The following is a 15,770-nucleotide window of genomic DNA, read 5'->3' as shown; positions in this document are numbered from 1 at the left end:
TCCCTTGATTTAAATTTATAGGGTCTCCTTACATCTTCAACATTGCAAGCCTTAGCAAATTCAAAATGCATGCTTAATTGATAAAAGATACTTTTTAAAAAAAAAAATAGTTTGCCTTCAACAACGAGTTTCAAAATGCTCCTACAGTGGAGGAAATGTATTCCCTCTAATATCCACATTACGTAGGAAGACCACACTTCATTTTCAAAATATTTTTCTAAACTTAATAAGTGTGACTTCCTACTGAACAGTCAGCTTTCCTGCACACATTTCTGCAGTTCACTGAGAGAAATTCAGTGTAGAAGGAGATCAGATTCCTACAGAAAAGGCATTGAATCTTTCTTCTTAGAAGATTATTTTAAAAAGTATGAAATGGAAAGGGCTGGAGATCTAGGGACCCCACATTCTTATTGAAGCAGAGCAACTTCTTGTCAGTTTAGTTCATTTGTATTTCAGTGTAAAGTTTCCTTTGAACTTAAGAGTTCTAAGGTCATCAAAAGTTTGAAAAACTACTGCTTCAGGGAGCGCATGTGGATTTGTAAATCCTGCTGTATCTATTTACATATTGCGATCTCCCTCCTGATACTATAAAAGAATTTTTTTTTTTCAAATGAAAACTATGATATAAGCCATCAGATTGACCTCGTCTATCCCCAAAGGCCTCCTTTAAGGTTCTACCCTGTGGTTTGAATGAGTTTTGAATGGATGTCAAAGATTTCCTATCTCCTCTGCTAAAGAGGCTAAGAAGCCAAGCCAGGGGGGTGGGGAGGGGAGAAATCCCAGCCATAACATTTCAAAGGATTCTCAGATGTTAATTCTGACCCAAGTGCCAGAGTGATTCACTGGCGGGTGATGCAGAGTAATCTTACTTTGGACTTCTTAATCCATGTTCTATTAATGGATTTTAGCCACAGCGCCAAAGGTTAGGAATTAAAGACCCCATTTCCACCTCTTTTTATTAAATTATTCGAACCGCATCCTGGGTAATTCATCACTGTCTCGCTGGCTCTTGGTATGCATGTTGGGAATGGAAGGGCCCGTTTATATAATCACCGTCTCCAACTTCCAAACCTATCCTAAGAAAACAATCCCCAAGTCCAGTTTCTTTGAGATTTGAAAGGGTGATGCTTCCAATTCTACATCCTGAGCTGCAGGACAGTCCGTTCCAAGACGCTCTTGCCCCTTGAGAACTCTCTTTCTTGAGTAGAATCAAATCCCTTGCCTTCGTCTTGACGAGCTTCAATGTTGTTTGAGGTTGAGCCTTTGAACATCTTGGCCAGAGGAGCATCTGTTGGCTGTTTACACAGTGTTCATTCAGTGGACACAAATCCTGACTGGCCACTTGAAGTAAGGAAATGGAGGTCAAATAGTTCACACAGACCCCCAAACCCTCCTGCACCTGTGAATGGTGTAGGCTTTCTCTGGTTTCTGTATATTTAATAAAGTACACCAAAGAAATGGATGCCTTGACTTCAGTGGTAACTGTTCATGAACTCAACTGTGTCCACTGAAAAATTGACACATCTAGGTCCTAACCCTCAATGTGACTGTATTTCATAGAGGCACTTAAAGGAGATAAGTAGGTTAGATGCAGACATAAAACTGGGGGCCTAATCTGGTGGAATTTATCTCCTCATAAGAAAAGAAAGAGACAACAGGAGCATGCCCACATAGGGGAAAGGCCATCTGATGGCACAGTAGGAAGATGGCCATCTGCAAATCAAGGCAAGAATGCAGGAAAGACCAATCTACCAAGACCTTGACCTTGAACTTCCTACCTCCAGAACTATGATAAAATAAATTTCTTTTAAGCCAATCCATCTATGGTACTGGTTATTAAGATACATATTTGGTTTTCCTCCTGTATCACTGCTCCAAAAACCCTTGAATCTCTGAAGTGGTCAGTGTCTTTTGCATGCTAATGAGATAACTCCTAACTGGGATTCCTGGACAGCCTTAGTTTGGAGACTAGTTGCCAAGGCAACCAATAAGATCCCAGGGCTGAACCTTTCTTTCCATGCCCCCAAAACACACTCTCCAGCCTGGAGGGGAGAGGGGCTGAAAGGTCAGTTGATCATCACTGGTCAATGATGTGATCAATCATAATGAAGACTATTGAAAGAAAGAAAGAGAGAGAGAGAGAGAGAGAGAGAGAGAGAGAGAGAGAAAGGAAAGAAGGAAGGAAGGAAGGAAGGAAGGAAGGAAGGAAGGAAGGAAGGAAGGAAGGAAGGATGGATGGATGGATTCAGGGAGCTTCTAGTTAGCTCAAAACATGGAGGTGCTTGGAGAAAGCATGGAAACTTTCTATCCTTGTCATGAACTCAACTGCGTTCCCTGAAAATTGACACATCTAGGTCTGTGAATCTCTTCCATTTGGCTGTTCATTTATATCCTTTGTAACACCTTTTATAATACAGTAAACAATAAGCAAGTGAAATACTTTTATAAAAAAAAACAAGTAAAATGTTTCCAGGAGACAATGAATTGAATCCCAAAATAAAGGAGTAGAAAACCTCGATATACAGCCAGCCATTTTTTGGTCAGAAGTAGAGGTGACAACCTACTAATTAAGACTGGAATCTGAATGGGTGACAGTCTTGTGGGACTGAGTTCTTAGCCTGTGGAATCTGATGGTATGAGTATGTACAGGTAGAAGAGTGTAAAACCTGAATGGGGTAGGAGGACACTCAGCTGGGGTCTGCTGGAGGATCTAGTGTTTGGAGTGTTGTGCTGAGTGGTCTGTGGGAATAGGAAAAGAACCATTTACCTGTCTAACACAGCCCAATAGTGCGTTACTGCACAGCTTAGATACCTGAAATTACCTGCAAGGGAAGTTTATAGGAGACATTAGGGCTGCTTTTTAAGTATCTGAAGATGGGGGCTCCTATAGGGAGAATCAGATTTGTTCTCTGTGCACCTAAAAAGGAATGCAGAACTGCTTGGAAAATGTAAATAGAAAGAGTCTGGCACAATTATAAAATAAAATTTCCAACTGTTAAAGCTGTTCAAAGAAGAAGATGAATGGGATATATACCCAAAGGAAATAAGAACTCCTCACATAAGTAACCGTTTATCAGGATTTTGAAGCATCACATAGAATATCTATCAGTCTACAATAGAAGATGATTTTAAGGTAATAAGAGTAAGATTAAGAAAACTTTTCATCAAGGACTATCTTTAAGTAGCTCCTAATCTTGGGAAAATTGCATAAAAGTTTCTTAATCTCAGTTTACAAAACATCTTTTGAAGCCCATGTAATTTTGTGAAAATCAAAAAAGAATGTATCAGTGTAGCACTATGAATAGAAAGCATCATCATCATCATCATCACTATCACCACCATCACCATCACCATCATCATTATCATCATCATCACACTATATGTGGCATCCAATGACAATATCCCCAGAAGTGAAAAGATTTCCATACATATTAGACCTTACATGCATAAAATAAAAAATATAGAAATAACATCTTTTTCTTAGTTTGGGTTTGCTTGAAATATACAAATATAAATATATGACCATTAAAAAGGGAATCATATAGAATCATTAAAAACCCAACTCTGGAAGTTTGTGCTATCTCAGAAGAATAACCAAAAGCCCAAGGCAAGTTAGACAGAATTCTCTTTTCCAGAATGGGTGAGATGGCACTCAAACCAGTGCTAAGTGCAGAAAAGCACAGGTAGCACAAATTAGTCCTTCAGTTTTAAAGGTCTGGACACTTGACTCCTTTCCTGTGAGTCACCCTTTGAAGAAAGAGCTCTCTACCCGGGAGCAGTTTTCCCTGCTTCTCATTTCTTTCCTTCATCACGGTTCAGGCCCTGTGCTGCCTGGTACAGCCCAGCCTCTTTGTGTGCTCAGTCTAGTTCACATTACTGTGGAGAAGTGATGTCAGAAGGCTGTGACTCAGGTGAGCCATAAGGAGCAGATGGCACCTCCGCAAATGCAGTGTGTCTCTCTCACATCCTGCTCCTCAGCACAAGAGTTAATTATTATAAATGAGATGGATAATAGGATGAGCAGAGATCCAGGTTTTCCAAGGGGATCTGCAAAGCAGCATCCTCCAGAAAGAAATGCATCCACAACTCCAAACAACACAAAGGCACCCTGATTGGTTATTGTTTGGGAACATGGCTCGAGCTCCCTCCGCTCCCTCGGCTGCCGGTGATTGTCTTAATCTGATTAATGAAACAATGATGCTAACGGGGGTGTTCAGCTTGCTGCATCCTGTGGCCGACCCAAGTGGGACAATTCCCTCTAGAGCATCAATTCTCAGTGCCCTTGTCAGATAATTGGTTATGAAAAGACGGATGCATGTGGCAATCTCGGGTGAAGGAGGCTGATGTATGTGCTGTTAATGATTGAAATAATCAGTTTGGTCATAACTGGCATGTGTGTTTGTCAAGTGGCAAGCTGGAGGAGAGCATTAGCATTCCTCAGGCACTCTGCCTTTATCACCAGGCTGGTGTCTGACAACTACCAAAGATCACCCATGAATAAATACAGGGTCTTACCCAGACATAATTAAACTGCCAATGCAGATACACCTAAATAAAATTGATATCTTAATGACACCAGATAGGGCCCGAATAATGAAAGTCGTGCCAGAGGGACACGGCACAATGAATGGAGAGATCAGCGCTCGCTCCACATGGGAGCGCTTCCCTGAACAACTCCTGGCAGAATTTGCTGGTTATCAAAGTAGAGCATTTATTTCTGGCTTTTTCTCTTCCCTTAGGATGCCCTCACCATCTGAGAAGCTTCCCTCAGTCCTTCCAAGCTGTACTTGGGAGCTAAGTGTCTCTATGCCTAGGAGAGGAATTTTTGTCAGTTGTCACATTGAACTGGGCTCCCGGGATTGTGGTCCTGGGTGTCCTGTGACCTCCAGAGTAACACAATGGAGCTTGGGACATGAATGAGTATAGGCCTTGAGCCAAGACTGCAGACTCTTCCAATGCATCCGTGGAAGAAACCGCTGTTGCTCATGTCCCTGTCTAGATAGAGCATCCAGCACAATACTCAAAAACTAGCAGGTGAGTGTGTAACTCCAGTCTCACTGTCGTGGGGACTGCTTGAGGGTGGGACTACCTATGTACATCTCTCTACTTCTTACCACCAGGCATGCCTCTCCACTTTCCTATGATTACCAGGCAGAGGCTCTCCTCACCAAGATGTTGCGTGTTCTCATTTTCTGGTCCTTTATCTTTCTATGTCACCCTTAGAGAAAAAACAAATCTGTCTCCTGGACTTCATGACTGCCCGCTCTGATTTCCAAGGTCCTGCTGTAGATTTTCCCTGCTGAATTTTCTATGGAAAGTACACCCCCAGTCCTTTTCAACCTTTTACCTGCGCCCTTTACCCAAATCTGATCACTTTTAGACTTCAGTTTTTCACATGGACAAGAACTTGGACAAGGTCACCATTTCTCAAACCATGTTCTCTAGAACACCAGGCTTCCCTCTACAGGGAAAGTAGTAGATGCTTAATAAGTATTTGAGAATGAATGGAAATACATGAGCCATGATCCTCTGATTTTTTTTAATCATCCGTATGAAACCCCAAGATTATATTGTATGCAACAAAAAACAGGCTCATTGAACCATCATTTAACCACGGGATTCGTGTTTTGCATGTTGCCTAGGCACCCCTCCCAAAACACATATTAGACTTAGTGACTACCACATTTCCTTCTGGTTATTAAGTTTTGTGACCACATCTCTTAAACAGAGACCAAACTCTCACTCCTATCCATCTCAGGGGAAGAAAGGGAGTCTTCAACCTGGTCCTTGCCCAACCCTAGAATCTAGCACTCTTTTTTTTTTTTAAGTCCTATGACCATAAAAAGTATCTATTTGGTCTTTATGACCCTGTTCTTGGCATTCAGTCCCTAGAACCCTGAGATTTTCTGGAGGAATAAAAGTGTCTTTTGTATGCACTGCCTTGTGGCTAAGTACTCTTGAACAGCTTCAGATTGCCAGAAGACCAACTCATGTATTCTGGTTTGGATATGAAGGATTCCCCAAAGACTCGTGGGTTGAAGGGCGGGTCGCCAGTGCAGTAGTGTTCAGAGGTGAGGGTTCATTTATTTGGGAAATGACTGGATTGTGAGTGCTCTGACTTTATTAGTGGATTGACCTATTGAAGGCTTTGTAGCAGATGGCATTACTAGGAGGTGGTGGACACCACAGAAAGTGGGACCTCACTGTAGGGGGTGTGTCCTTGGAAGTCTGCCCTTGGAAACTGCATTTTGTCCTTGATCTTTTTTCTCCCTCATTTTTTTCTTGAAACCAGTCAACCATGGGCCAAAACCCTGAGCAAAAATAAATCTTTCCTCTTGTAAGTTGTTTATGTCCAATATTTTGGTCATAGTGATGAAAAACTGTTTAATACAGCCATGATTGGAGAACTGGATTTTTGAGCACCACCTCCAATCCATGCAGAGGAGAGAGGGGCTAGAGATTGAGTCAAACATCAAAAGCCAAAGATCCCGCAAATCATTCCTACATAATGAAACCTCCCATTTATGAAAGCCCTAAGCTAAGGTTCAGAGAACTTCTGTATGGGTGGACTTCAAGGTACTTGGAGGATGGTGTACCCCCTAGAAGTTGTAGAAGCTTCCCTTCCACTAGGCCTGATTCTAAGCATCTCTTCCATTTGGCTCGTCCTGGGTTGTATTGTTTAAAAGAAGCCAGTATTGGTGAGTAGCTTGATTTCCTGAGTTTTGTGAGTTCTTCTAGTGTTCTGTTGAATCTCAGAAGGCAGCCACGGAAACCCCAATTTATAGTGAGTCCGTCAGGAGTCCAGGAGAACTGTGGTTGACATACGAAGAAGAAACATTCTTATAGGACTGAGACTTTAACTCCTGGGGTCGAACTCGACCCTTAGATAGAAAATGTCAAGATGGAATTCAATTGTCAGACACCCAGCAAGTGTCATTTCAAAATTATACTCTTAAGTTCAAAGTCTCACTTTCATACTGTCATGTTTCACATTTCCATTGTCTTAAATGACTTTGTAGCTATATTACTTTTACATATTTCAATATCTTTTATATTGTTACCATCCAGTTTGGGGTCCTATAACACCATGTCATAGGTTGGATGATTTAAACAACAAACATTCATTTCTCATAGTTCAGGAGTCTGGGAGGTATGAGATCAAGATGTGGCCACATTCACTGTCTCTTTGTGATTTATAGATGGTCACCTCTTTGGGTTTTCCTCACATCAATCTCCTCTCTTGCTCTTTTTGAGGGCACTAATGTCACCATGAGAGCTCTTGCCATCACCTGATTCCAATTACCTCCCAGAGGCCCAACCTCTAAATAGGATCATACTGGAGGTCAGTGTTTCAACATAAGAATTAGGGAAAGCCAGGTATGACAGTGCATGCCTGTCATCCTAGCAGCTTCGGATGCTAAGGCAGGAGGATCACAAGTTCAAAGCCAGCCTCAGAAATTTAGTGAGGCCAGAAGCAATTCAGTGAGACCCTGTCACAAAATAAAATTTAAAAAAAAATGGCTGCCTTCTTAGATTCAACAGAACACTAGAAGAACTCACGAAACTCAGGAAATCAAGTTACTCACCAATACTGGCTTCTTTTATTTTTTTAAATAAATTTTTTTTTAAAAAATGAGGATGTGGCTCAGTGATTTAGCACCCCTCGGTTTAATCCCTGGTACAAAAAAAAATAGAATTAGGGGGCATGCAGACATTTAGCTCACAGCATATCTCCACTAGGTTTCTCGATACACTGGAGAATGTTCAGATTAACAAACCAACTAGAATTTTGATCTCCAGTCTATTTTGTTCCTAAACTTCATAGTAGTCCAACTCCTGTAAATGAACTGGTAATGTTACAGGATCCTTTATTTATTTCTTATTGATGACCTCTAAGCCCATCATCTTCGAAAACTCCCACAGGCTATTGATAGATGTTCTATGAAAAGAAGAGTCAATGTTCGTATGGATGGATGTATATGTGTGTGTGTGTGTGTGTGAATATGTGTATGTATATATGTGTGTGTGTATATGTGTTTATATATGTATACATGCAACATAAGATTAAATTAAAATCATTGTATTTCATTTATTCTCAGAGTCTTATATTACTGGCATGAATTGTGAATCTTCTAGAAGGTATGACAACATAGAACATGTGCAACTGATGACTGAAAGGCAAAAATTAGAAAAATATATATACAGGGCAAATGGACTGAACTTTAAATAACATTTCATTTCACTGCTGTCTTCAGTGTCCAGAGTTGGGGAATTGGTGGGTGGTTAGGAAAATGTCAACCCCTTTAGGGTCAAATGTGATGTTGATAAACTCCATTTCAAAATTATGCTATTAATTTCAAAGTCTCTCTTTCATACTGCCATGCTCCACAGTAACCACTTTCATTGTCTTATATGACTTTGTAGCTATATTACTTCAGGACTATGACAGAGGAGTTTGCAGTCAGTTCACCTCTTCCTGGGAACATGCTATACCACATTTGCCAACCTCTTCCAATGGACCTGCAGCCAATGAAACAAGAGTAAAGGGCTGTACATCACTTCCCAGTCTGACACATCAACAGACATCCTCCAATGTTTCCCACTTCTGGTTGCTAGGATGGAGAGAAGCCTCTGAGGTTGCTGTTTTAGAAGCCCTAGTCCCTAAACAGAGTCACGTGCAAGAACACCTACATGGTCCATTTTACAAGTTGAAATATAAACTTTTGTTACGTGGACACTCAAATTATATAGAAACTCATTCAGGGCCAAGACCAAGAAAAGAAAAGTGAGTATTTGCCTTGAATACCAAATTTAAGTGTAGGTGGGGGTAGGGGTGGGAAAGAGGGCACCAAAAAGATTCAGATATAAAGACAAATAAGAGGCAATGTTTTAAAAATTCAAGTCAATGTGGCAACATCCTTCATGAACAGACTATCAATATTTTAAATACTCCATTTATTTGCTCTAGCAGCCACCTCTGAACTGACCAGAGCTTTATAGTCTGCACATAGCAGTAGATGAACTGCCCCTCCATGTGACTATGCTACTGCCCTGCTTCTCAAGAACTCTAACCTGCTCAGCCAGAGTCGTTCACTTTCAAACTCCAAACTCTTTTCCCCAATAAAGTGAATTTTGCTCTTAAAAAAAAAAAAAGGTGGCATTCTTTATGTTCTTTTAAATAAATCGTTTTTGCTTTCATTTTCATGTTTGTGTTTAAACTGCTTCCCACGCCAAGAATTTCATCCTTTATCTTCATCCTCATCTGAAACCCTTATCAATCAAGGTCCAACTACTTCCTCTGTACAACTTTACCATAGGATCTATTCTCTACACATTTAGAATTTCCTGTGAAAGTTCCCTTCCTGTTTTCTATGCTTTTTAAAAAAATATTATTAAATTCAAGAGTTACTATGTAAGATTCCAGGTCTCAGCCTCCTCTATTCACCAAAGCGGCATGCTTTGTCAATGTGTGGACAATCTTATTTCTCTTTTTTTTTTCCCCTCTATGAAAAAGAGCCAACAGGCGTAGGCACTTACTGATTTGATTTAGACCTGATGCTATCACTGTCTGATTAGCAATTACTGTACTTGGTTCTTTAACATGTTAATTTCCCTTTGGCTGACCAGGGTACTTACCCTCTAAGAACCAAGCATGTCAGGGCAAAATATGATTATGGTATTGATTGACACATCTTCCCCATTCTCAAGGGCAGGATGGACGATGAGTCCAGGGGAGGATCTTTCTGCCTTTCCTTAGGTGGTTGACTTTGGCTCTATCTTGTCTGTACGGAAATGTGTTTTCTCCAGAATTCTGCATACTGGCCAAAGAGAGAGCGCTGAACCGAAAATGATCAACTACTACAGGCAGGTCTGGAGAGCTTTTCCAAGTGTGGATAAAGACAGAGAAAAGTACAACTCATACTTCTCCTAATCCAGCATCAGCATCAGCTCACGTACTTGTGAAGTGGAAATAGATGGCAGTAGAGAGATGCGTTGTACATTTTCCTTTGCACGGAAGTAAATTTGAGCTTCAATATCAAGGAACCCATCACTCCCAGGGTGCTGACTTTTTTTCCTTTCCCTTGAACATCGAGGGAGATTGCAATCAATTATCTAGAAAAGTGGCCTGTTAAGTGTCCTAAGTTCAAGGCTGCTTCCTGGTCTCTCCATGGTCATATAAATTTAAATTCTCTTTCTTTTTTTTTTTTTTATTATTGGTTGTTCACAACATTACAAAGCTCTTGGCATAACATATTTCATACATTAGAATCAAGTGGGTTATGAACTCCCATTTTTACCCCAAATACAGATTGCAGAATCACCTCGGTTACACAGAGTCTACACAATAAGTAAGGATTGCTTTGGCCCAAAGGCACATAGGAAATGTAGTTAGAGTCCTAATGACAAGGGATTCCAGTGTGTCTTTAAGGTTGAGCATGAAGCTGGGGATGTCCCTCCTTGCGACAATGACAGTGGAGGGCTGCAGTGAGGTGAATGAATTAAGTGTGATGAGAGTCCAGGGCACAGGACACCCACCCATGTCTCACCAGCAGCAGCCCTAAGAATGGCCGCAAGACTACCTGAATAGAGCCCATACAAGAGAAGCTGCTTCCAGAGAAAAGTGGATCTCACAGCTGCACCTACTAGTGGTTTAAACCATCAGAGGTCACTGCTCATCCCAACAGCTTCACAATAGCATCCACAAGGATTCCCTTTGTGATGACATTGTACTTTCAACAATGACAGTGAAGTGTATGTAAACACATACATGCAAACTAACATCTTTTCTAGCCTTGGTTCCTTTAGGGTCCTCAAGACCTGTGAACATCAGAATACATTCTAAATTTAAAAATCCACATTTCCAAATTCTAAATAGAAGTTCAAATCCCCCCTCGATTTCTTTAATTTGATTCCTCATTAATCAAATATCTGTGCACACCACTCTTTAAAGCCTTCTCTTCTGAGATGTCCCTGGTTAGCTACTTGACTCCTTTCTGATTGCTCCTAGAGTTATTTCTAGATACATGAAGTAATACTAATTCCTCAAACTATGTATTTTTTTTTTTTTTTGGCATTGGGGTGGGTACCAGGGATTGACTCAGGGGAACTCTACCACTGAGCCACATCCCCAGCCCTATTTTGTATTTTATTTAGAGACAGGGTCTCACTGAGTTGCTTAGTGCCTCTCTGTTGCTGAGGCTGGCTTTGAACATGTGACCCTCCTGTCTCAGCCTCCCTAGCCGCTGGGTTTATAGGCATGTGCCATCATGCCTGGCCAATAATATGTATTTTTTAAGTTCTTCATTCTCTTATTCTCTCACCCATTTTCCCTCTCACATACTTTCTTTTAAAACTATAAGTAGGCTCTTGGCTTAAATATCTAAATTTTTATCACACATCCCCTAAAATGATCCAGAAGGGCATGTCTTCCTTTGATACCCCTTACATAGAGGCGCTGTAGGACAATGCATGATCAGAGAATATTTCTATCAATTCTCTAGGGAGGGATCTGTAAAGTAAACTAGGCATCCAGGCAAGGGGTGGATCTCAATAGGACATAAGGAGACTCGGGAAAAAAAAAATCACATATTCAAAAGGAGAAAGAACGTTCTTGGGGACTTCTTGCCCCATAAACAAGATATTGTGAACATTTAACCGAAGGGTTTTGTTTCTCTCCGAGTTTCTACTGAATGGCCAGCCAGCATGCACTTCAAACAGGATAGAAGCTTAGCGATTCTGTCAGTCTAGCCGCAAAGCCCAAGGCCAAAGTCTCATTGGTTTGAGCAGCTCTGAGCCTTCCACCAATTCCAGAAAGGTAAGCAAGGAATTTCACAGTGCTCGGGAGGTAATTGCCAGTTACTGCTCTACTGGTTCCAATTTTAGCAGCAAATGAGCAATGTATAATGTATCAAGCTTATTAAAAAATAAAAAATGAAGAATAAAAGTTCTCACAAGGGGGATGAAAAATTTGCGAAGTTTTACAAGATACAGTCATTACCAGAGCTAACATCTGACAGCCACCAGGCCCTGCAAGGAGCTGATATCTCTGTGACACTGTCACAGGATGGGAGCTCAGGGGCAGCTCCCTGCAAACCTCTGAATGGTGCAGGGCTGATTACTGCCTTCCTCACTGAGCTGGGGGGGGGGGGGGGCTAACTGGAACTGTCAAGTCCCCAAACCTTCCAGGCAAATCTAGTTAGAAGAAAGCTCAGCCTTCCTTCAGAAGAGAGATAAGGCCAGTGTTTTGTTTTTTCAAGCAGGAAAAGGAAATGCTCATTCAGATTTTTAAAACCTGCTGGGATAGGATAAGATGCCATCCTTGAGATTCTAAGAGATGTCACCTCCCGCCACCATCACCTCCATCCCCACCACCTCTCCAACTATTATCTTGAAATTAAACTTCGGCAATATCCTCATATATCATCTCCCCCCATTCTACTCCATCCTGCAGGGATGTGTGCCAAATTGCTATTCCTCAAGCTCCCTGATAACAGTGCTACTTAAACTCTTTCAGAAGCACCTGGCTGATTTGCAAATAATGTACTAACATTTCAATCTGGAACTCCCGGCTGTTTCCAATTGGTCCCACGCTCCCTACCTCTACAGCATTATCACCCACCTCTCCCCAGCTTACGACCTGCATTTCTGCTGATCTGAAACACCATGGCTCCTGGGCCCAGACTGAAACTTCTTGCCTCCTTACGGGTCCCTGTCTGCCTGGAGCTCATCCACCCTCCATCCACTCCAGGAACCTTCCCCTCAGTGCTTTTCCTACAACATGGTTCACAGTGCAGGGATCAGAACAGGTGCAGGGGAAAACAGAACCTCCCCGTGCTTAAAGGGGGGTGTCACATTGAACACTGAGTCCTGGTGACTTACACAGATTCTTTTCAGCAACTCAGAGAGACACACAATGGACATAGTGCCAGTTCCTTGCATGGATGTTCCACTGGGAGCAGGTTCTCGGCAAAACAGGAAGGAGTGCTGGGGTTTGCCAGTCTCCTCCCAAAGTCTCACATCCCACAGGGTCCTGTGGAGTGGAAACAGCTTGCCTTATATCTCTCTAGACCTGAATAGAGAGTTTACTTCAGCTGATGTCAGACCACCTAAGAACCTGTTGACGTGTGGCCAGCCATGGTTCCAAGGTGTTCCCTAAAGTGTGCTGGAAACTCAATCCCCAAATTCCGATGTTAAGTGTATTTGAAGGTAGGACCCTTGGGGATTAGAAGAAGTCATGACAGTAGAGCCAGGAGGATGACATTAGTGGCTTTATCAGAAGAAGAAGAGAAGCCTGAATTAGCAATTCAATTGCTCCTTCTTCATTATGTGGTGCTCCATCATCTCATGATGCAGCACGAGACACTTGCCACGTGCCCAGCAGGTGCCAAGGACCATATTCTTGCATTTCCCAACCTCCAGAGTAGTGCGTTGAATAACCCTTTATTTTTATGAATGGTCCAGTCTCAGGTACTTTGTTATAACAACAGAACTACGGACCAACACATGGAGTTTAAGACCTAACTTCCACCGAAGACTTTGTAAGACTTTATATCTTACAAAGTAAATGTTTTGTTCCACAAAACAATGAAAACTAGAATGATATTTAACGGATGGCGCTGGGACAATCACCTAACTAAGAAATAAAGTTCCACTGGCACCTTAAACCACATACAAAAGTCAATTCCAGAGGTGTGAAGAGTTAAACGTGTAGTTATATTAATTTCAGAATTTGAGGGAGAAATACGCACACATTCCTAGAGAGGTGTTTCCTAAGAATAAAAGCCAAGGTTCCAATTAGGAAGTAAGAGATGCTGTTGGCTTCATGATGTTTCCTTCTTCTCATGTCCCTTCCACAACCCCATGCCAACAAAATGAAAGGAGCATGATAATATTCTGGAAGCCTTCCTTTTAGCACTGAACAGAAGTGAACAGCAACCATCCATATTCTGCTTCCAGATACCTCTGTGGATATAATCTAGATGGAATCAGGTTAAGGGATGGACTTGAGGTCCCTTTGGTAAAATAGCGTTGTGTGGTCAATGGTAAGTAGGGGGCTACATCAGAGCCTCAAATTCCCTACATCTAGGGAGGGTTAGAACATAAGGAAAAGTCACAGGACAAACAGAGAACCACAGTTCTCAAGGGCAGCAATGCTTGTCCCCAGCAGGAAATCCTCAAAATCTTGGGAATTCTCCCTGAAAGAGCAGAGTACAGTATAGCCAGTAGGTCAGACCCAGGCAAATAGCATAGCCAGAGAGAGGGAGCAGCTGACCCAAATTAAATACACTAACAATAAACTCCCCAGGAACAAGAGCACATGGAGAGAGCAACCATCCAACCCAGCTGATTCACAAAAAATAAATAAATAAATAAAAATGAGCAAGACCCAGGAATGTTTCTCCGTGGGTGTGTGCTGAGATCCAGCTTCTCTTCCCCTCCTGGCAGTGGCTGAATCACTTAATTAGAATGGATTTTTTCATTAGCTGAACCTCCTGTTTATCTGAAGTGAATCACACACTCTACTTTCTGAGCAAATTAAAAGCCTGAATAAAACCTTGAACAGTCAAGCATGAGTCAACAGATAACAACCAACCTAAGTTCTAGAAAGAGAAGCCGCAAGATTAGAGGAAAGGAAAAAATCCTAACTCGGAAGAGACGGCAAAGGTATGTTTTAGAGGAAAAATAGAACCAACAGAACCCGAGGTACATTTTTAATAAGACTTGTCCAAAATTCACAAAAAATCAAAAAAGGAGCTTTATCAATACAAAGACAGAACTGGAAATACTAACAGGAAGAATAGCCTATGAGGTAGATAGAAAGGAAAAGGGGTCAGGTAAAATCATGAAAAGAAACTAACGATGCAAAAGTAGACAGATTATCAATGTGGAAGGCAAACTTAAAAGCATTTTCTCCCAGGTTGCAGAGGAAAGCTATCAGGAGATGAAGAAAGGAAGAAAGAAGGGCAGATGGATTAGAGAATGCAGCTTCACGATGTAGGTAATTTGGAGTTCTGGCAAAAAAAAAAAAAAAAAAAAAACTCCAAGCCCTTGCATCTGCAGATAGAAAATGTTCACCATTTACAAAATTACTTGCAAGGGATGATCATGTGATGTGTGCTATTCACATTTTCAATTTCTTTTCTTTTTTACGTTTTTTGGTACTGGGGATTGAACCCAGGGGTGCTTAACCACTGAGCCACATCCCCAGACCTTTTTTATATTTTATTAGAGACAGAGTTTCACTGAGTTGCTAAGTGCCTCACTAAATGCTGAGGCTGGCTTTGAACTCACGATGCTCCTACCTCAGCCTCCCAAGCTGCTGGGACAACAGGTATGCATCACCGTGCCTGGTTACACCCAGGCTTTTTAATATTTGGAGACAAGGGTCTCACTAAATTATTTAGGGCCTTGCTAAATTGCTGAAACTGGCCTTGAACTTGTAATCCTCCTGCCTCAGCCTCCCAAGTAGCTGGGATTACAAGCATGCACTACTGTGCCTGGCTATAAATGTTTGAGATTTTAAGAATAAAAGCAGAATTCTACAAGTTAACTAAGAATAAGACAAAAGAAATTGTCTAAAGCCTTTACTTCATACCACCAAATACCATAAGATCAGGAATCAGATAATCAGACTGCAGAATTTTGAAGGAAAATACCTATGACTACATTTTACAAAATTTCATTTGCAAGGGAAGATTTTTTTTTAAATTAACTGGATGTATAAAAATCTTTTATCCTTTATTCTTTCATTTCAGAGTTGGCAAAGAAAC

General features: G+C 41.4%; 1 protein-coding gene across 1 annotated transcript in view; it reads right to left on the bottom strand.

The window, feature by feature from the left end:
* Positions 1-15,770, bottom strand: part of Hs3st3a1 (heparan sulfate-glucosamine 3-sulfotransferase 3A1) — a 93,732-nt gene that overhangs the window by 40,708 nt on the left and 37,254 nt on the right. The gene's annotated exons all lie outside the window — the stretch shown is intronic.

This window comes from Urocitellus parryii, chromosome 7 (genome assembly GCF_045843805.1).
Source record: "Urocitellus parryii isolate mUroPar1 chromosome 7, mUroPar1.hap1, whole genome shotgun sequence".
NCBI lineage: Eukaryota > Metazoa > Chordata > Mammalia > Rodentia > Sciuridae > Urocitellus > Urocitellus parryii.
The sequence above is the reverse complement of the archived record's forward strand: the minus strand, read 5'-3'. Positions and strand labels throughout refer to the sequence as shown.